Source organism: Hyaena hyaena, unplaced genomic scaffold, assembly GCF_003009895.1.
Source record: "Hyaena hyaena isolate Hyena2069 unplaced genomic scaffold, ASM300989v1 scaffold_210, whole genome shotgun sequence".
NCBI classification, from domain to species: domain Eukaryota; kingdom Metazoa; phylum Chordata; class Mammalia; order Carnivora; family Hyaenidae; genus Hyaena; species Hyaena hyaena.
Genome location: NW_024080841.1, coordinates 1,999,808 through 2,021,257, shown reverse-complemented (window position 1 = coordinate 2,021,257; position 21,450 = coordinate 1,999,808). Strand labels below are relative to the sequence as shown.

The 21,450-nt window shown below is 48.6% G+C and overlaps 1 protein-coding gene across 1 annotated transcript in view; it reads left to right on the top strand.

Moving 5' to 3' along the window:
- The window catches only part of SH3BP5 (SH3 domain binding protein 5), a 72,143-nt gene that overhangs the window by 35,177 nt on the left and 15,516 nt on the right, over window positions 1-21,450 (top strand). The gene's annotated exons all lie outside the window — the stretch shown is intronic.

The following is a 21,450-nucleotide window of genomic DNA, read 5'->3' as shown; positions in this document are numbered from 1 at the left end:
GGAGCCTGTTGCAGATTCTATATCTCCCTCTCTCTCTCTCTCTCTGACCCTCCCCTGCTCATGCTGTCTCTCTCTCAGAAATAAATAAAACATTAAGAGAAAAAAAAAAAAAAAAAAAAAAGAATGAGTCACTGGGAACTCCACGGTTTTGACCTGAATAGCCTGAATGCCAGTAGGAAGTTGACAGTGGGGATCCAGCTTTGGGAGAAAGGGGTGCACTCATCCTCCTGAATGTTAGGCCACGATGGGTGGGGATGTCATGGGCAGGGATGCAGGACGGCTTGGAGGTGGGGAGCTGGGAGTCATCTCTGGACAGTTTACTGGAAGCGTGTGTGTTGAAAGACTGAGTCAGAGATTTGGGATGGAAGGAGAGAGAGGAGAGGAATTTTGGCACTCTGTACCGGGCACTTTTCCACATGCAGGAGGGAGATACTTTTGTAGGTTTTGCAGAGTGGGAAACTGAGGTTTAGAGAAGTCGAGTTACCCAAGGGGCCCCCACAGTCCTCATTGATTGAACCATCTCTAGGTGCTCACGCCTGCAGTAACAGGTCCCTGTATGCGTTCTCTGGTGCAGTCCTCTCTGCAGAGTTGAAGGTGGCATTCCTGTCGTCATATGGAGGGGGTTAATGGCTGAGGCTTGGGAGGTACATGGTGTCCCAGATCGCCGACCTTCTGAGGCGAGGAGCGGAGGTTTGAACCCACATCTACCTGGTTCTAGTGACCAGGGTCTAGTGACCATTGGAAAGCCGGCACTGCACCCTGACGCATTTTAGGGGAACGGGTTTGAGAAATCACTGATGTGGAAGGCTCAAAGTAAGATGTTGAGCTCATCTGTGCAGTTTCCCTGCCTTTTCTGCTCAGGGGGTAACTGAGGCTCTTGTTCCAAGCAGTTTGAAAGGAGTTGAAACTCCTTTCCCCTGTGGCACGCCCTCCCGGTTCCCCTGGGACTCAGGCGCAACCTCATCATGCCTCCCTTCTTCCCAGTCACTTTTCATTTCCGCTGGGCCACTCGCCTGTCTGGGTGGCAGCTCTCACGTAGGACTCGGGTGAGGAGGTCTGGGTCACTGACGTCCTTCCCCATGGCCCTGATGACATTCCCACTGGGCGGGGGAGGCACAGGCCAGTTCCTGAGAACCGCGTCACCCCTGCCTCACAGGGTAAGGGCAGGCAGTGAGTGATGGGGCACCTGCCCCAAGGCAGAGCCCCTGGTGATTTACAGCCGGAGAGGAGAATGGACTGTTCACTCTCCCTCGCCTGTAAGACCACATCCTGCTTTGCAGTCGTGCTTGGAATTTTTGAGGAAGAAGCAGATGCATTTTGGAAGGCTAGATGCTTGGTCAGGATGGGAGCGGTAGGAGGGTTGAAGGCTCTGAACAGAGTAGGTCTTGGGGCTTAGGTCAGAAGGGCTCACCTCCCTGGAGTCCCTGCACCTCGTGCGTGGCCGGCTGTGCATCGGGCATCCTGTGCTGGGGCTGCAGCAGGGCACGTCGCTCATCTTGAAGTTTTCTCCTCTGGTGGTGCAGTGGGCACTTGCTTTGACCCTTTCCTGCTTGGGAGGTGTCAGGAAGCTACCAGTGGGGGTCTGGTGGCAACAGAGTCCCAGCCCAGCAATATCCACCCCCGCTCCCCATTACCTTGTAAGTTGGGAGTGTTGTCAGGGCCAATTCCCTTTTCCTTGTCCCCTTTGTCTTTCACTGGGGACAGGGCTGATGCCCGGTTAAGTGCTGCTCGGCGGGCAACATGCTGCCCAAAGCGGACAGAGGTGGTTTGTCAATGCGGTTTAAAGGTTAGTGGGAGGTATGGAGTTTTGTACCGTGTCTGAAACCATGAAGCTCCTTGGATGTTTCTCTTCTTTCCTTCCATCTTCAATAAAATTACTGCTTTCACATGGATCATCCCTTCCTTCCCCCCTCTGTGAACCACTCTGGAACAGTGGCGGGGTGACCAAAGTCTCAGCTGAAGAAAATCAGACCATGGGATGTATTTTTGTTTTGTAAACAGGGCTAGGCCTTTTTACGCTGTCAGGTAACAAGGTTTGGTGATGTTTCTCTTGAGTGCTTTTGGCTCACCTTTCTGCGCCCTTTCCTCACCTTGCAGATACCCTCTGCCCCCCCTGCTTTCCTTCTTTTCTCCTCCAGTCCCGCTCCCAGTGTGACTTCATAGTCTCCCCCTTTCCATCCGTGACAACCTGCCCTGAAGAAGTGGATGACCTTATTCACCCTAAGAAGTAGATGAGCGAAATCAGAGGAAGACAGATACCATATAATTTCACTCATGTGGATTTTAAGAAACAAAACAGATGGACATAGGGGAAGGGTGGGGGTGGGGAGAGGTGAGAGGGAAAACAAACCACAAAGACTCTTAAGGACAGAGAATAATCTGAGGGTTGATGGAGGGGATGGGCATTAAGGAGGGCATTTGTGATGAGCATCGGGTGTTACATGGAAGTGATGAATCACTGAATTCTTCTTCTGAAATCACTGTTGCACTGTATGTTAACCAACTAAAAACAACCTCAAAAGAATAAAATTAAAGCAATGTAAACACATGAATCTAAAAAAAAAAAAAATGAATTAGATGAGTGGTAAGGCTTGGAGATCTACAGGCTCTGGACATGTTTAGAAGCATTCCCCCATGCTGGGATACACTGCTTCCTGCGTGGGACTGCGGATTCCCAGCTCGGGTTCTGTGGTGCAGACAGAGCTTCCTGACGTGTGTGTGAAGGAAGCACCCCATTCCCAGGATGGGAGTGTGTGGTCATTGCCACGTGGAGCATAGACCAGAGGCAGAGGCAGCAGATCGAATGTAGGATGCTTGGCTAAATGTGAATTTCAGATAATTTTTTTTAAGGCTAACTCTCTCCCGTGTGATATTTGGGACTTACATAACTAAAAAAATCAGTTGTTGTGTACCTGAAATTCAAATTTAACCTGTAGCCTTGGGCAGGTACAAGTGAACAAATATCTAGTGGTGTTCATTACAGCTGAGAGTACTCAGCATCTCACACTCCAGCTCTGCACTCCTAAGCCTCATGTTTCCAGGAAGAAATGGGGTTTCTAAGAAAAGTGGCTGAGTGTACCATCACCACCTCCCTCAAACTTACCGGCTTCATTGCTGAGAGCTGGCCAGCTCCAGACAGAATTCTGAAGGGCTCTGTGAACCTGGCCACACAAATGAGGTCTCTTTTTCTTTCTTTTTTTTTTTTTTTTTAATTCTTTTTTAATCTTTATTTCTGTGTGAGAGAAAAACCGACAGATAGAGTGTGAGCATGGGAGGGACAGAGGGAGAGGGAGACACAGAATCTGAAGCAGGCTCTAGGCTCTGGACTGTCAGCACAGAGCCTGATGCAGGGCTTGAACCCATGAACCATGAGGTCATGATCTGAGCTGAAGTCAGACGCCCAACTGACTGAGCCACTCAGGCATCCCTAGTGGGTTCTTTTGAGAACAGTTGGAAGGAAATCATGAGATGAAGGTGCTGTATAGAGTTTATCCAGATTCCTCTTCTGTCTGGCCTCATTGCAACACCTGAGGCCATAAGAAGATATAAAGTCCCATAGCCCGAAATTCTGAAATTTACATTGCCTTATGCACAGAACAATGACCTCATCTTCTATCAACCAGGAATTGCATTTGGTTGCAAGTAACCAAGGACTCTAGCCATCACATCTGCATTTCAGAACAGAAGGGATCAAACGGGAGTGGGGAAGGGACATACACTTTCTCTATTTGAAAGAGTCTACTCAGAATTCTCAGACACCACTCTGCCTCCATTTTACTGCCAGAACCCAGTCACATAGTCATGGGAAGCTGCAAGAGAGGCTTGGCTTGGAGTTGTTTTTCAGCTAGTAGGGTTGTTTCTAAGGGTGGAGGGGAGGATAGATACTTGGAGGCAGCTAACTGATGGTGCCATGTCTGCGCTGTTGGTTTACCTGTCTCGTAGAAAGGCTCTGCGTTGGAAGGAGTTAGAGGTGAGCAGGTGTGACCCCCAGAGCAGACCAAGGACTCCTTGGAGTAGGGAAATGTTCAACCCCGTTTCCCTCTGTTGTGTCACTTCCCTCCCTTTGTGGTATGTGGAGAGACTTCCTGTCCTTTATATTGTGTCCGAGACCTAGGAGGAAATTGTCGCTTCCCATGAAGGTGTAACTGTGTGTGTGTGTTGTCAAGTCACAGAATCCATTCATACTTTCTTTTAACAAATCGTAATTAAGTGACTCATTTCCTACTGACACTTCTTTGGTAGAAGCCCTGATGTCTTGCCAGGATAATTGAAGTAGCCTTTCCCTTGGTATTCCTGCCTCTTGGTGCCCCTCCCCTACCTATCCCCACTGCCTCCCCACTGAATCTTGCCAGAGTCAGTTCTGCTGATAGTTCTCAAAACCTTTAGTGTGTGTGATGGTTGATTTTATGTGTCAACTTGGCTGGACCGCACAGTGCCCTGGTACGTGGTGACACATTATTCTGAATGTTTCTATGAGGGTGTTGATTGGATGAGATTTACATTCAAACTGGTGGGATTTGAGTAAAGCAGATTGCCCTCCGTAATGTGGATGGGCCTCATCCAGTCAGTTGAAGGCCTGGATGGAACAAAAGAGCGACCCCTACCCCAAACAAAAGAGCATTCTGTAGCAGATGGCCTTTGGACTTGATTGAAATACGTACGTACGGGCTGTTCGGGCTGTTTGCTGAGTCTACAGCCTGTTGGCCCACCTTGCAGATTTTGGACTTGCTAGCCCCCAGGATTACGTGAGTTGATTACTTAAAACTTTTTTCTTTATAAACAGACATACTCTGGAGATACTGCAGGTTTGGTTCCAGATCACTGCAATGTCCCAATAAAGCAAGTCAAATGGTTTTTTCCCCCACAGTGCATATATAAACTGTGTTTATCTTGTACCGTAGTATGTTAAAAGTGCAATAGCCTTATGTCTAAAAAAGTATATGCCTTAATTTAACACTCAATCAGTAGGCTGAGCATCTAACTCTTGATTTCAGCTCAGGTCATGATCCCAGGGTTGTGGGATTAAGCCCTGTGTCAGGCAGAAAGTTCTCTTGGGCAGCTCTACTTGGCTTTTCCCCTTTGCCCAGTTAAAATGAGGGCACGGGTAGCTGCTGCAATTGTCCTACAGTCCCCTCCCTCACTAAGCCTTCCTTCAGCTTTGCTTCTTGAGAATTTGATGAAGGCCATAGGTATTACCCTCTGAAAACCTGTGCACATGGGTGTATAAGTTACAAACATAATTTCAAGGTAGTCATCAGCTTCCCTTAAAGGTCACCTGTGTCTTGTGGGTTAATAGCTGTCAACTAATACTGCTCCTGCTGCCTGCTTCTGTAACAGCTGACATCTTCTGTATGGCTTATTATGTGCCCATTCTGAGCACTTGGCATGTGTTCACGCGTTCCTCAGTGCAACCCCGTGAGGGAGCTTCTGTTGTTACCTGCATTTTGCAGATGAGGAAACCGAGGCACAGAGAATTACAGTGCTTGGGACCACCCAGGCAATGAGTGGCCTGGCCAGGATTTGACCCAAGCAATCTGGGTTCCACTTCTGCATTCCTCACCTCTACACCCAGGGCTGAGAACCCTGCCCTAGACACCTTAGCTCCTCGAGGACAGAAATTGTTCGTTATCCTTTGCAGATCTTCACGATGCATGGAGCACAGTGAAGGTGAAGCGAATGCCTGATGAAAGGAATGCTTGGGATTGAGTTACACAGGCTTAAGGTGTGGTCATCTTGGCCCTGGGGCGTTTGGATTCTTCCGCAGGGTGTCTTATCCTCTTTCTTAGTTTCACTGGCTGCAGTTTGTTTAGAGCTGGGAGAGCAGCTTTGCTTGGCAATAGCAAATGGAAAGGAGAGGGTTTGCCAGGAGGCCCCACTCGCTTGGAGCACCCCTGCCACGCCAGCTAGTGCCGCCCTGGCGCCCTTGAGCTGGGGACCCAGCTGCCACCGTGCCCTGTCATAAGGCCATTCCTGTCTTTTCCAGAGATCCCTAGGTGATTCAAAGTGGCACCGCTCTAGCAGCCGGAGGGGCCCTGAATGCCTGTGCTCGTGTGTCCCTTTCTGTCAGCTCCTGCTGGGGTTTGCGGACCTTAACCTTGTTGATATCTTTGCCTTGTGCTGCAGCAGACCCCTAGCTTTTCCATACGCCAAGCTAAGCAGGGAGCTAGCTGTGTTGTGCTAACTCTGGTTTATATCAAGTGCTCCCTTTTATCTGAGACCCCCTGACCTTGCACTCTTTTGGAGATCTTACTGCAGGTAGAAGTTAAAATTAAGCCAAGTCATGCTGACCCAGAGATAGAAGAGCGGCTAGACAAAGGGGGTTGGTATTTCAGTGAATTGACTGTTCCTCTGGCTGGACTTAGGTGTATCTGGTAACGAATAGTTCCAGGTGATCCAGGAAAGCCTGAACCTCAGAGAAGGTGGGACAAGGTAGCCAAAGTCTTAGGCTCAAGAAGGTTTTGGAATAGTCCCTGTTTCTAAGTGCAGAGTCTGCATTATCCTGGTCGTAGTTGACTCGCAGAGGTACAGAACGTGGTCGCTGCCTTCAGGGAATTTGTAATCTTGATAAGACCCAAATGAAGATCAGAATAATCCAAGAGACGCGTCTTTCATGTGTTCAAATATCAGGCAGTTTCCAAAGTGTTTTTCCATAGCCACTATCTTATGATGCGGCAAAGTGCTGACATAAGTATAGAAACTTGGTCCTGTGGATTATTCAGAGGGGGTAAAATTTTGCCCGGGAACACATTTTCTGAAGACCCACCGGGACTTGGGTTATATATCTTTTAGCTTGGAGGAGGCAAGGTAGCGTGGAGGGAGGAATTATTTCGATGTTGAGAGAATGGCATTCATGCCACACAATTTAGCACAATTTAGTATATACAATTAGGCCATTATTCAGATGAGTTTGCACATCATGTAAATGGGCATTTCCGAGGATAATTGCACCCACAGAGACATTAATCTGATTGTGTGAGCCACAGAAAAAGAAAACCACAAGGCATATTAAAAGACTGACCACAAGGGAATTGTCTGTTGGCTTATCGTTTGTACCCTAACTTGGTACCTTAATTAAACACACATTTCTTAAACAACTGCAGCCATGGGCCACTAGGCTAGGTTTGGGGAATTTAAAAATTCGGGCGCCTGGGTGGCTTAGTCGGTTAAGCGTCCGACTTTCGCTTAGGTCATGATCTCGCGGTTTGTGGGTTCGAGCCCCGTGTCAGGCTCTGTGCTGACTGCCAGCTCAGAGCCTAGAGCCTGTTTCAGTCTGTGACTCCCTCTCTCTGTAACCCTCCCCTGCTCACGCTGTCTCTCTCTCTCCTAGAAATAAATAAAACATTTAAAAAAATAAAAATAAAAAAAATAAAAATTCAGTAACATAGTCCCTGTTCTTCTAAGGCTCCCTGGGTCACTGGTGATGGTGCTGTAGAGGTCATAGAAATTCCATGCACCATGCAGAAAGGAGACTCTGTGGGTCCTGGACCTTTTCTGCTATAGCACCGACTCCAAGGATCCCAGTCCGGGTTACTGAACAGCAGGTGTGTCTTGTCACTTAGCATGTGGCAGCGGCCCTGTTTCTTCTCCCTTAGCTCCCTTCAGGCCCCTTTGGTGGGTTTCTCCTAGGCTTCCAGATCAAGAATAGAAAACTTTGAGAACCTTCTTTCCAACCATCCGTTCCAGGTTGCCAAGTGAGTTAGTGTTAAAGGAAGTCCCTTTGTCTAGAATGGGTATGTCCTCTGCTTTGTTCATGGCAGCCTCATGGGACTGCTGGCTTGTGAGAGACCAGTGCTGATATAAGGAAGCTCTCTAATTGAGAACTTCTTTTTATAGATCCCAGCTGGCAGGGAAGGGGCCATCAACAGATGCTCCCATTATTGGTCTCCGAGGCAGGAGGAACGCTCATGACTTTGAACCCATTTATTTTATTTATTTATTTTTAAATGTTATTTATTCTTGAGAGCAAACAAAAATGCTTGAGTGGGGAAGAGGCAGAGAGAGAGAGGGAGAGCAAGAGAATCCCAAACAGGTTCTGTGCTCCGTGCAGAGCCCAACTCAGGGCTCGATATGATGACTGTGAGATCATGACCTGAGCTGAAATCAAGAGTTGGGAGCATAACCTACTGAGCCACCCAGGTACCCCTGTTTTAGTCATTTTAGAAAGCAGCCTCCAAATGGAGACAAGTGGAGCACAGGTAGCTGGTGACAGTTTGGTATGTGGCATGCGCAGCAAGCGGGCAGGGGGCGAGGAGTATGAGTGGAGGTCTGGCGGGCTCTGGAATCCAGAGTTAGCCTCCTGTGGTGTGCTTATTGACGTCACACTCTGTCATTGGTTGTCTGTATCACCTTAGATTAGTTTCTTAATGATCCGAATGTGACTTGAGGGAGTTGGGAGTCTTTATTGTTTTGGGAATGGTGGGTGTGTCTGGAACCAATCGATGGTAGACTGCTAATCAGTCTTCCTACCTGTGTCAGCAGGGCAGGATCATGACCTGCCTTAGCAAAATGGGGTACAAGGAGCCAGGGATGGACAGTATAACCAGAGTGCCTGGGAGAGCGGATCTGGGTGGGGACGTGTGTTCATTCATCTCTGTGCCAGTCTTTGTGCGTGGTAAGGTGTAAACCACACTTCCTGCCCTCAGGAAGGTTTTATTCTGCAAACTTTCATGTGCCCAGCTACTTTGGGGCCGTGCAGGTCACCCTGACTGAGATCTCCATCAAGGGTTGGAAGATTAATCAGTGGGGGTTGAGAAAAGAGGGAAAGTTGTATGTCCTAGAAGAATAGTTCACTGTGAGGAAGAGGCTGAAGGATGACAAGGACTTTTTTTTTTTTTTTTTTTGCCTATGAAGTATCCTAAGAAAGAAGATATGATTATTGAACAAATGAGTCTAGCATGCTACAGGGAAAAAAGAATTCACAGAAGATGGGGTATTTGAGATGGGTTTTAAAGGATGAATAGGAGTTCCCTAGGTGGAGACAAGGATGAAGGGCATGTGTTGCTGGCGGAAGGAATGGGACATACAAGAGTAAGGAGTGTTGAAGGAGTGGCGAGTGGTTGGGCATCCCTGGGTGGATGGGAAGTGAGAACCTGGGCTGTTGGTGTGGGGAGAGTGGTAGGCAGGGAGTGACATCATCAGATAGGTACTTCAGACAGATTACCAGGTGTCCTGTGAGACTACATGGATGCCATGAAGAGTTCCAATGGCTGTTTGAGATGGGAAGCTAGAAGACCAGTTGGAAAGCTTGTAAAATAATCCAGGTAAGAACTGATGGTGGAAAACATCCACTGAGGTTTCCTTAGGGCGCATTTGTTCCTTGGTGCAGAGCTTGGGGAGGGGTAGCTTGGGCAGGGCTCGTCAAGCCTCTGGACGCTCTACAGAGAAGATATCTTGGCCATAGCGCTCGGCAAAGTGGGTGTGCAGATGGTGTGGTGGAGATTGTTTACCCACCTGAGGGTGGCCCTTGGGGTCCTGTGATTTCTCATCCGGATCTAAGGAATCAGTTTTGGAAGTTCCTTTGGTTGAGAAGTGAGTAATACAGGGCTCTGTTTGTGCTTTTCCTTTTTTTTTTTTTTTTAATGTTTTATTTATTTTTGAGAGCGAGAGACAGAGCATGAGCAGGGGAAGAGCAGAGAGAAAGGGAGACACAGAATTCAAAGCAGCTCCAGGCCCTGAGCTGTCAGCACAGAGCCAGAGCCTGACACGGGGCTCGAACCCACGACTGTGAGATCAGGACCTGAGCTGAAGTCGGACACCTAACTGACTGCACCCTCTCCAGGTCACTGGAGTCAGAGGGTTAGGGTTTGGGTTTCCTGTCCTTTCTTTCTAGCATGTGACCTTGGACCAGTTTCTTAACCTCCGTTTCTTTGGATGTGAAATGGGTACAACAGTACTTAACCAGTAGGGGCCATAGGCTCGATTCCGCGATGGGGGGGACACCTGGCACACAGCAGGATTGAGTAAACACCCCTGCCTCAGTTCCTTTGTCCTTACTCCCTCAGGGCAGTAGAGATGCAGGGAGGGACAAGACTTAGCCAGATGCCTGCAGTGTGATTTCAACCGCTTTGTCGCTTTTTTCTTCTCTGTCTCTGCCAGAGTCAGAGAAAGAGCTGAGGGCTCTAAGTCCTAGCAGATGAGATCTTCTGGACACTCGAGTGGTTTGGCCACTGGCAGGACATTCGGGGACCATGTTGGACCCCCACGTTTTGATGCAGCTTAAACATTGCACATGGGCAGGGGGGGCTTCGAGGGATCCGGAGCCCTTTCAGTATTAGAAACTTGGCTCTCCCTTGGACGGCATTCTGACTTTTAACTTTCCCTCCTTGACAATCTTATTGATACTTTTGTGGTTTTATTTATTCCTTTGTTTAAATTTTGCCTTCAGTGAGGATAGCCTTTGGCAAATATCTTTGGTTTCTCTATCATTTCAGCGAGTAGCGTTTTCTTGAGTTTTGTGATTATGTGGCAGGTAAATAGGCAAGCCTTCAAAAAACATTTCTTTACCATTTTTTATTATGAAATGTTTCAAGTATGCAGCAAAGGGGAGAGAATAGTCAGTGAACCCTCCCCACCCGTCACCAGCATCAGCAATTAACATCTTGCCAATAACATCTTCTCCACTCTGCTGTTTTCTTATTTAAGGTTTTTTTATTTTTATTTATTTTTTTTTTTTTTTGAGAGAGAGAGAGCAAGCAAGCAAGCGGAGGAGGGGCATGGAAAGTGGGAGAGAGGGAGAATCCCAAGCAGGTTCTGCTCTGTCAGCGCAGAGCCCTATGTGAGGCTCGAACTCCTAAACCCATGAGATCATGACCTGAGCTGAAATCGAGTCGGATGCTTAACCAACTGACACATCCAGGCGCCCCTATTTTCTTATTTTAAAACTAAACAGATATCCTATCACTTAAACGGTAAATACTTAAATATTTTATCTTTAATAGATAAAAGCCTATAAAAGATCATTTTCACACCTAAGAAAATTAAAGTTCTTGTAATTCTCTCTAGTACCCAGTCTTTTTTCAAATTTCCCCAGTTGTGTTAAGTTTTTCTCACCATTGATTTAAAGCACCTGACCTGAAACAGCTGTTCTATTTTGACTTGACAGTGTGGACCTCCCCTTAGCCCTTGCATTATGCTATTGCTCAACCCAGTGACATAGTTTTGAGATAGAAAGAACTATGGGGTAGATAGATAGCAAAGTGATAGCTGAGTAATGCATAGAGAAGCAATTTTGTAAACTTTTTATTTTGGAAAATTTGCAAATATGCACAATAAAAATGATGGCAAAAGTGAAATAGCTCGGTCATTTAGCTTCCCTGCTGATTGTTTGCACCTGGCCAGACGCTGCATTCCAGAATGACCTTGTGAGTCTTGCCGTAATTATGTGTCCTCAATACTGAGAACACAGCTCCCTGGTAGTTAACAGAGGCCTGGCATTCCAGTCTGAGAAGTCTGATGACTTGTTCAAGGTTGTAGACGCAAGACAATGGCCATTGTCAGTGCTAGGAATTGACCCTTTCACTCCCAGTTCTTTGGACATGCTGTGCTGCCTCACAGTGGCCCAGCCGTCCTGTTAAATCAGCTCTAGCTCTGTGCAGGGCTTCGGAGCATTTCTTTTGTTGCTACTGTGGTCTGTTAAGAGCTGGAGTCCCTGGGGTTGGAGAGTTGCAAGGAGGGCCTGTTTGTCCCCACTCTGTTCCTGGAGGAACCGCCTCTCTGGAGGGAAGCCCCTGGAAATGCCAGCAGCTCTTTGTATAGTTGCCAGTAGAGAACGCTATGCCTGCGGGGGCAGAAGGGGTGGGGGCAGCCGGGTGAGGACCCACCAGCCACTTGGCTCCTCCACTGGAGGGGAAGGAGAGGAGGAGGGAATCAGAGCTTTGCCCCAGGGGCACCTCATGGCTGCTTCTAGCCCTTGACTCCCCGGCTGTGGCTGAGGGGAGGGAGATGCTGTTCCCAGTTCTGGCACCCCAGTTCTTCATACGCCCACCTCTTGGCTTTTCCATCCTCCTCACAGAATGCAGCAGCTGCTGACTAGCGAGAGAGACTGTCATGAGATGTAGTTACAGAGTACATGGTTGCTCTCCACATGCGGGGTTCTGGTTCGCCCCCCGCCCTGGAGCATAAAGCAGCGTTCTCCACTCCCTCAGGATGCAGGGTGCTGATCAGGCCACGTGTCCTGTCCTGTTGTGGCGCAGGTCTGCATGGTGTTTCCCTGGGAAGGATGACATGACTTCCCTGGTTGGTGTGTGTGTCTCTGGCCTTGGTAAGGGGGGGATACGCATGCTTCGTGTGTCCTGGGAATGACAGCGTGGGAGGCTGGGGCAGGGAGGGAGATACATTTGCATGGATTTGCAGAGAGGAAGGTGCCGCCATACTGAATTTGAGGAAACCTTCCACAGCCAGGGGAACTCTGAGTTAGCACACGTTTGAAGAATTCAAGAGATGAGGTACATGACTTGTGCCCTTGAGCATGCCGTTTTACTTGTTAGGCTCTTGAATTTTCTTCTGTAAGATAAAATGATTGGTTTACATTGTTTCCATCTCCTTGAGCCCGAAGACTGGGTGATTTGATTCTGTGGACCAGGGATCAAGATGTGGTGGTGGCTCCTGGGATAGTGTTGGGTCACACGGGCCGTAACTTCAGGCATTGCTGCCGGCCTCTGCCTGGGGCCTGGCCCCAGCTCTTGCCCGTGCTCCAGCCCAGCCAGCATGTGTGTGACAGCAAGAGAAAGCCCATGGAGGAACGTGGATGTTGCCTTTCTGGTTGGGGTGGGTGGGACGGCTAGACACGTGCAGCTGCAGAAAGGATTTGGTTTGGGCCCTGCAGGGAGGTGCATTCATGGCTGATGGGTCTCGTAATCCGCTGGTAGTTGAGTGGGTTTGGAGTATGTGAAGGGGCCTGAGACTGCTGGCCGACCAGCTCGGATGTGCTGAATTGGACTAAGTAGCCCCTGGTGCCCTGGGGAAATACAAGGCCTGTGCCTTCCTCCTGCCAGAAGCTTTTGGCTGAACTGGGAGATTCGGTAGGGTGACAGTGGTGCCACCCTAAAGCAGAGGGACAAATGATGCATGAGTTGATCGGAAGCCCTTTGGTCTGATTTGGATGCGTATGCTTGTGTCCAGAGGTGAGTTGCGAACTGATGCCCAGCACAGAAGACAAGGGTGGTCTGAAACCCTTGAGTTAGACCCACCTCTGGTCAGCATAAGGCCCTGGGTGACTATGGGGAGTAGGGGGTTGTCTGGCCAGAAACTAGGTCACTGCATCCTGTTGGGCAGCTAGGCCTTCCCCATATCCAGGGTCTTGCCACATTGTATCCTCTGGTTCCTTTATTATGGGTTTAAAAAAAATTTTTTTTCAATGTTTATTTGAGAGAGAACGAGAGCGAGCAAGCACAAGCAGGGGAAGGGCAGAGAGAGAGGAAGACACGGAATCTGCAGCAGGCTCCAGGCTCTGAGCTGTCAGCACAGAGTCTAATGTGGGGCGTGAACCCATGAACCGCGAGATAATGACCTGAGCTGAGGTTGGAAGCTTAACTGACTGAGTCACCCAGGCACCCCATATTATGGTTTTTTTTTTAACGTATGATTATTTATAATCTAAAGCAGGAATGTGGATGCCGTTTTAATGAACACAACAAATTCAAGATTACAGATGCTCGCTGAGATTTTTATTACCCTTCATTTCTCTGTTGCACAGTATCTAGGCCAGCACTGTCCAGTAGGATATTTTGTGATGCTGGAATGTTCTGTATCTGTACTGTCCAGTGTGGGAGCCACTAGTCACATGTGGCCGTGGAGCACTTGAAATGGGCCTAGGGCATCTGAGAACCTGATATTTGAATTTCTTTCATTGTAATTAATGTAAATAGCTACATGTGGCCTACTGCCTCCTGTATTGGTGAAGTTCTAGAAAACCCTAAGTGGGCAATTGCACATGATGGTTTTTTTTTTCTTTTTTACTTCTTATTACAGAGTATTTCAAATAGAAAGCCGAGTGAATAATGTAATGGAGCCCCATACATTCTTCATCCCCTACGTTATATCTCCCATAGCTGCATGGTTTCCTCATGGTTTTCATAGATCCACACCATAGACCTTTTACTTAGAATCTATATCATTTACTATATCCCGTTATAGGCAATTTACTGTTAACTGATCTGTTAACTGTACATGGTGACAATTGGGACTGAGTGAGAATTATTGTCCCATATGCTCAACTGATTCTTAGATGTATACAGAATTGATCCAAGAAGACTGAGTTGGATAGAACTGATGAAAAGCTCCCTGGCACAAGTGGCATTTAGTAAAGTTTGATATGGATGAAACTGTTCAGTTGATCGAGCCTATTGATTTGAAATAGGAAAGAACTGATCCTAATACAAATAACTTTGACTAAAAGAAAAATGAAACAGATTAGGAACTGGGTATGAAAAATGACCAAGGACCTAAATGGGCTTAATGGAATTTTCTCTAGAAAATGCTCTCAAATGAAAATGTATCTTACTCTGGGATAGTTCTGATTAAAATGTTTGTATCCGAAACAGCCTCATAAAACAGCCTCGTCAAAATGGCCGGCACCCGTCTCTGGCCAGACAGAAATTTTTGCTCAGATAGAGGTTTTTGTTTTTTAAAGTTTATTTTGAGAGCATGGGCTCACGCAAGCAAACGGGGTAGGGGTAAGAGAGAGAAGGAGAGGGAGCATCCCGAGCAGGCTCTGTGCTGACACAGAGATCGAACCCACGAACCGTGAGACCATGACTGGAGCTAAATCGAGAATCAGATGCTTAATGGACTGAGCCCCCCAGGCGCAGCTCTCTACCCCCTCAGAAGTTTGAAAGAGGAGTGAAAAGAGAGGAAACTTTCAGAATGGAAAGACTCAGACTGTCCCGTCAGCTGCTGAGGAGGAGGATTGCTCAGAACACACACAAAAAACTAGAGCTTGAATCAAACTGAGAACGGATGCCGCTGTCTGTTGTCCCCTTTGATGTTCATCCCGGACGCGCCTCCCTTCCCGAGGCCAGCGTGGTTTTTGATCCTGCTTTCAAATGTTTTCATTTCCTCAGGTGGCCTGGAGAGGAATCTGGGACTTTTCTTCATGAGCTTCTAGCTGAAAGATGGGTTCTTTCCAGCAGCACATAGAAGCACATACAAGAGGCAAGGACAAAATTGTATCAAATTTAGAAGAAGAAAAAAAAAAAAAGAAAAGAAGACCACAGCAGTGGGTTTCCTGCCGGTGGTTGCTCAGTGCAGTGACCGTGTCCTGACGCCCATGGGGTTCGGGGCCAGTTGGAGCACTGACCTGGCAGGAATGCTAGACCTCCCTTTCCTCAGTGGCCTATGGCTCCATGTTTGCTGCAGGGTCATTGCTGACCTCATTCTTGGGCAGCATCTGCTTAACCTCCCCCCGACCCCCATCCCGGGCTGATGTCCTCCCGACGCTCTTCCATTTGATGCCCAAGTATGAAACCTCTGGAAACCTCATTGTCCTGTGACTTCCCACTTCCAGGAGGGCCTGGACCTGGGGTGGAATGGAATGGGAGAAATTCTGACCGCCCCATGCTTCCTTGTGTCTCTTCCATCCTCCTCCCTCCCCTGCGCGTGGGACCCAAGTCGTTCCCAAGAGCAGGTAGGGAAGAGGCGTTGGGCTGCAGGAGGAGTCATGCTCAGCGTTCAGGATCAGCTTCCCGTCCCCGCTGTCTGCACGCTTGGCTCCTCACTGTGAACGCTGTGCTCTGACAGCAGCGGCCTGTCCCTTGCCCGTACTCTTGGGGGGAACAGCGTGCTCCCCTTGATGGTTGACCTGTTTTTTCCCTGCAACCGCCTACCTTCTCTGCTCTATGTCGCAGTGGCCAGTGTGGCCTTGATTAGGGTGAAGGAGTAAGACCACACTTAGCTTGACCTCTCAGTGAGGAGTTGGTAGCCCCAGCAGGTGGTGGTTAATAGAAATCTAGAATGAAGACTCAGGGTTTGAACCTTGACCTCACCCTTGGTAACTGTGTGATTCGGAGCAATTTGTTTAACCTTCCTGAGCCTTGGTCTCTTTTATAAAGTAGGGGATGATCACCTGACCTCATCGCATAATTTTGAGATTGAAATGAGGCACTTTTCAAATGTTATCTGACTCAAAATAAATGCCCAAACAGCACCTACTGTGATTATTGTCCTAAAGCCATCTGTATCCACCCTTAGGAGTTTGCTAGTAGGCAGGTGCAAGATTGGTCTCATCGTGGGGGCTTTCTCTGTGACTTGGAGCCATGCCATCCCCAGGTGGAGTATGGCTTTGGGAAGCCATGTGACAAGACTCCTTCATCTTTCCGGTTTCCCTAGCTGACCGGCTGCTGTGTTAGGATGCCTGCATGAGCCACAAGCGGGAGGCAGCCATCTCACACAGCAGTTTGAAGTCCCATCTCATCTTTGGCCCCCTGAGCAGCTCTTCTTGCTCCAAGTCGTTATAGTTAGACTGTCCAATTGTCCAACGAGTGTGTCCTTGCCAGAGTTCTACATCTTGGCCGACACTGCCTGTGGAGCAGAAGCAGCCTTGTTTAGGGGGCAGAGGCTCTGGTTTCCTGGCTCTGGCCAGACACTAAACAGCTGTGTGACATTCAACAAGTTGCCTTGCATTTCTGGGCTGTCTTCTGAAAAATGAAAATGAAGGTCTTGAACTGGATGGTCTGTAAACTTCCTCCTACCCTGAACCTTTGTTGCAACTGCGTAAATGTCCAGATACTCTTGTTCCTTCCTGAGATCAAATATGGGCTGGGGTGGAAGTTCAGTGCAGCCTCTGTTTTCTCCAGGCAGCCTCAACTGTGGTGGACCTCTTCACTCACGCCCTCCTTGTTGATGACACAGAGGCCATAGCTTCACAGTCACAGCTGGCCCCAGGCCAGTCTAATGAATGTCACTATCAAATTCATTCATAAGCAGCCTTTTAAAATTCTTTCCAGAGAGCTATTTCCATGAAAGTCCCTAGTAACCCTGAGTCATGAAGACATTTAAAATTTTCCTGTGTTGCATCTTACAGCTAACACACAGCTCCCCCAACGTTTTCCTCGTCAGTGCTCCTCTAAGCAGAGCCTCAGCTGGTTTGCTAACCAGGTTTCTCTGTTACGAGAACCACTGCCTGATTTGTGTGTACACTAGGGAGTAATATACTAATAACTAGAGCTTGAGTCTTTTTTTTTTTTTTTTTTTTTTTAAGTTTGTAGGTAAACCTGTTGGTGTTGGTTGTGCCAAAGATTTCTGGATATCGTCTTTCATACATCGGTGAGAATCAGATAGTCAGCTCTTACTCTCTTACTGGATTGCTGAGTCAGCTTCTGATTTTGGAAGTCACATGTCCCCTTATGGCGCTGGGAAGCAATCTTGGAGGTCAGTCCTCCCCAGTTAGATATGTGGGTAAACTCATGGGTGCCTCCTATATTTCCACAAACTAGTCTGGTACCTCCCCCTCTCCTTTGATGAATCTTCCTTAGGAAGCCTTTGGCACATCATTCTCTCTTCCCTGTTACCCCGTAGCACTTCATACTTCTGTTACTGTCATGATCTGTCTTGTATTGGAGTTTATACTGAACGTTTGTTTTCCTGACTGACTTAGAACTCCTCGTTTTGGTGTGGGTCTCTCATTTTGTTGTGGGCCCCTCCCTTCCAGAAATTAGGCTTCAGGAGGTATCTCAGCAGTGTTGAATGGAGTAGATCCTACCAGCAAGGGTCCAATAGAATGTTCCTTCTTCTCGCATGGGCACCTGTCTGTGAATGTGGTTTTAGAAAATGTTTTATGAAATGTCTTACAAAGAGGCTATGGGCTTTGGGATTCTTTAGGAACCCCCAAAAGGTTGGTTCCTTGGGCTTATTAGTAGTTAAATGGGCTGTGAGCAGCCAGAAAGCAGTTGAGGGAGATTTGACCCGTCTGTGCTACTTGCTGTAGTCCCTTCTATCAGGTTTGCAGAATAGCCCAGCTGTATAGAAGGGAACGTATGATCACTTGGGTTTAGTGATTTGACTAAATGTAACAAAAAACTGGCTTAAATATGAGCCTTTATCTATTTATTTTTCTGCCATTTAAAAAGTCAGGAGGTAGGCAATCCAGGGCAGGGACCTAATTTACTTTTCCTCTATCCTTAGAAGAGTTGCCTCCTGTTCCAAAATGGCTGTTGAAGCACCAGCCATTGTGTTAATACCACAAATGGAAGAACAAAGAAGCCCTCTTGGAAGGCTCACTCCGTGTCCTTTTACATCCCATTAGCTAAGTTAGTAACTGGAGTCCCAGCTAACTTGACGGCTGTGAAGTACCGTCTTCCCTGGGCACATTGCCTCGCTGAGACACAAAGGCGCTCTCACCAGGGGAGATGGAGAGAACAGACAGTTGTCCCGAAGAGCTGCCCAACACTTACTTGAATAAATGAGTAGGTAGGGAAGTGATGGAGAGATGCCATTCAGTTTCTGTGGGTCAAGTGTAGACTGAAGCCTCATACTAGACCTTCAATATGACAAGGGCTGCACATTTCTGATACTACCACGTGGGAGAAAGAGCCTTGAGGAAAATTCAGAAACTCACAGACGTGACAGAGAGCGTGTTCTTCTAAAGGCCCCTTCAGAGGGGCCTCCTTTTTCCCTTCTTTGTGGAGATCCGCTTCCCTTATTTTGAACTCCTCAGATGCAAGATAGGCGGAGAGGTGCGGGTCTGTGAGACAGCGGCCACATTTCAGCTGTCTGTTTGTTGGAAGACAGAAAAGTTTTATAATTCAAATGGGGAGACTTGGGGGAAGAGAGTTGCTGACTTGAAATACACTTCCTTAAAAAAGCAACCACAAATGCAAATGCCACATTGGGAACGGTTTGGATCCTGTGGATTAATGATCGTCTCTTGGTGTTGGTTCGAAGCCCCTAGGTGATGTGTGGGGCGGGTTGGGGGCAGCTTTGCAGTGCCAGGTCCCGGTGCTTCCCACCCTCCTCCCGCAGTGCCCCTGGCCCAAAGGGGATGGGAAGCCACCAGGTTGTCCTCTCACGGGAAGCCCACGGACTGGCCTAGAGGCCTGGGGTCTGGAGGGCCGTGTTGTGTGCGAGGGTGTCCGCGCATGCTCAGTTGGTCAGTTCTGTAGGGCCAGGCCCCTCGTCCCCGTGTGTAGCTGAGGCACACCTGTGTGGGCGTGGGGCCCGGCACCACACAGTGGTCCACAGCAAGCAGGCCCCTGGGCTACTGGCTGAAGCATTAGCCAGACGTTCACTCAGGCCCACACACTTGATTCCTTTTGAAACTTTTTTAAGTTTACTTACGTATTTTGAGAGAGAGCGCATGTGAGTGGTGGAGGGAGGGGCAGAGAGAGAAGGAGAGAGAGAATCCCAGGCAGGCTCCACACTGTCAACACAGAGCCCGACATGGGGCTCCATCCCACAAACCCCAGAGATCACGACCTGAGCCGAAATCAAGAGTCAGACCCCCAGCCGACTGAGCCATCCAGGTGCCCCTGTGTTTTTTTTGATAGCAAGATACACATTTTTATTTTAATTCTGGTGTGGTTAACCCACAGTGCTGTATTCGTTTCAGGCGCATGATACGTGACTCAGCAGTTCTGTACATTACCCTGTACTTGTTCAGGCACACGTGCTCTTACATTTTGATGTTTTGAGCCTCATCTTTGTCAAGGTCTCCTGCAGATTCTGTGTCTCCTGAGGCCCCTTCCTCCTGGCCCCCCACCACACCTGAATTTTTCAGGTCATCTTGTCCTTCAGTCCTCAGTTCCGGATCAGCGTGTTCTCAGAGGTAGCCCTGGAGTCCCTCTTCCAGAAGGAGTTTCTTCTTCACGCCCCGGTACCGTCCGCCTGTCCCTCCCTCCTGCAGCACTCTCCTGCGCGGCTCTGTAGGACAGACTCTAGACGTCCACTCCATGCCTGTTTCTGTTCCCCGACCGGATTGTCCTTGCAGAAGGTGGGGTTGGGGGGGGGGGGCGGTGCACGGCACGTGTCCACTGTTTGCTGAAGGGTGGAGAGGGGCGTCTGTGGGGTCACAGAGCTGTTCCTTGCCTTGGGGGCCGGTGTGTTCCAAGTCTGCTTTGTTCCCCTTAACCATCTTTGTCTTGTGGTTCCTGAAGACTTCCTCTAAGTCATGTGAGACTGGCTCAGGGGATGGGTGGAGATGGTTGTTCCCCTCGCGCCTGTGCCCCAGGGACTGCCCCGTGGAGGTCCCCAGGGCTTGTGTAACTGATCTGGCTAACCAGGGGTGGGTGGGGACGATGCCGCGTAGGCCAGCAGGTGGCAATGGCTTGCTTGTGCTCTGCTGGGAAATGCAGAGTGGTGTCTGGAGGGTTTTGTCGCTGGTCCCTGATGCAGTCTTGTGGGCCACTCTTGGGGAAGATGTGTTTATTGTCCAAAAGAAATAGAAAGTGAGCCAACTATGTAATTTTAAAATTTCCCCTTGTTTCATTAAGAAAATAAAATCGAAAGACAGGTGCAGCGAATTAAGACATTATATTTAACCAACTATATCCAAAATTCTATCATTTCATCATGAAATCATTCTGAAAAGTGAGGTGGTCATCCATTCTTTTTTTGTATTAAGCCTTTAAAATTCTGGGTGCTTTAGGGGTGCCTGGGTGGCTCAGTCGGTTAAGTGTCTGACTCTTCTTGGTTTTGGCTCAGGTCCTGATCTCACAGTTGGGGAGATTGGGCCCGCGTCAGGCTCTGTGCTGACAGTGTGGAGCCTGCTTGGGACTCTCTCTCCTTCTCTGTCTGCCCCTCCCCTATTCACTGTTTCTCTCAAAATAAGTAAATAAATAAACTTTAAAAAATAGTACAGAAAGGTACCTTTAAAATAAAATTCGGGGTGCTTGGCACTCAGTGTGGATTAAGGACCCTTTCAGATACTGGATAGCCACGTGTGGCTGGTAGTGGTCTAACATAGGGTCCGCCACGATTTCTGTGCTTTCTCCCACTTGATGTCCCTTGAAAGCTGGGCCTGTGTTAGGACACTTCAGTCCTTCCCTTCACCCATCGCTGTTGGCAAGTGTGAACTGGGTGAGGGCCTGCCTGGCAGAGTGACAGCACTTAGTGGGACTTGCAGTCACTGGGGTCACAGCACCTGTAGAATGAATGAAGCCATTGGACCGCAACCCCCCTGGGGCCCCTCTGGTTCTGACCTGCTTGCAGGGAGCCACGGGCCTGGGCAGGGACGGGGCTGGGAACTGCTGTGTGCACCTTGGCATCGTTAGCAAGTGAGAGCTGCTCTATGAGAGGTCACAGCTGGCCACACCTGTCTTGTGAGGGGCTGGCCTGCCACCTCCAACTGACTGAGAGCATATCTGGTCTCTTGGGTCCTGGACTGTGAAGATCATCCGCTCCTCTACCTGGTGCCTGCCCCCCTTCATCCAGCATTTACAAGGCCCTGCAGGTGCCAGGCTCTTCCCCACATGGAAAGGCAGAGGTGGACAGGGCAGCCCCAGGCCCTCATGCAGCTCATGT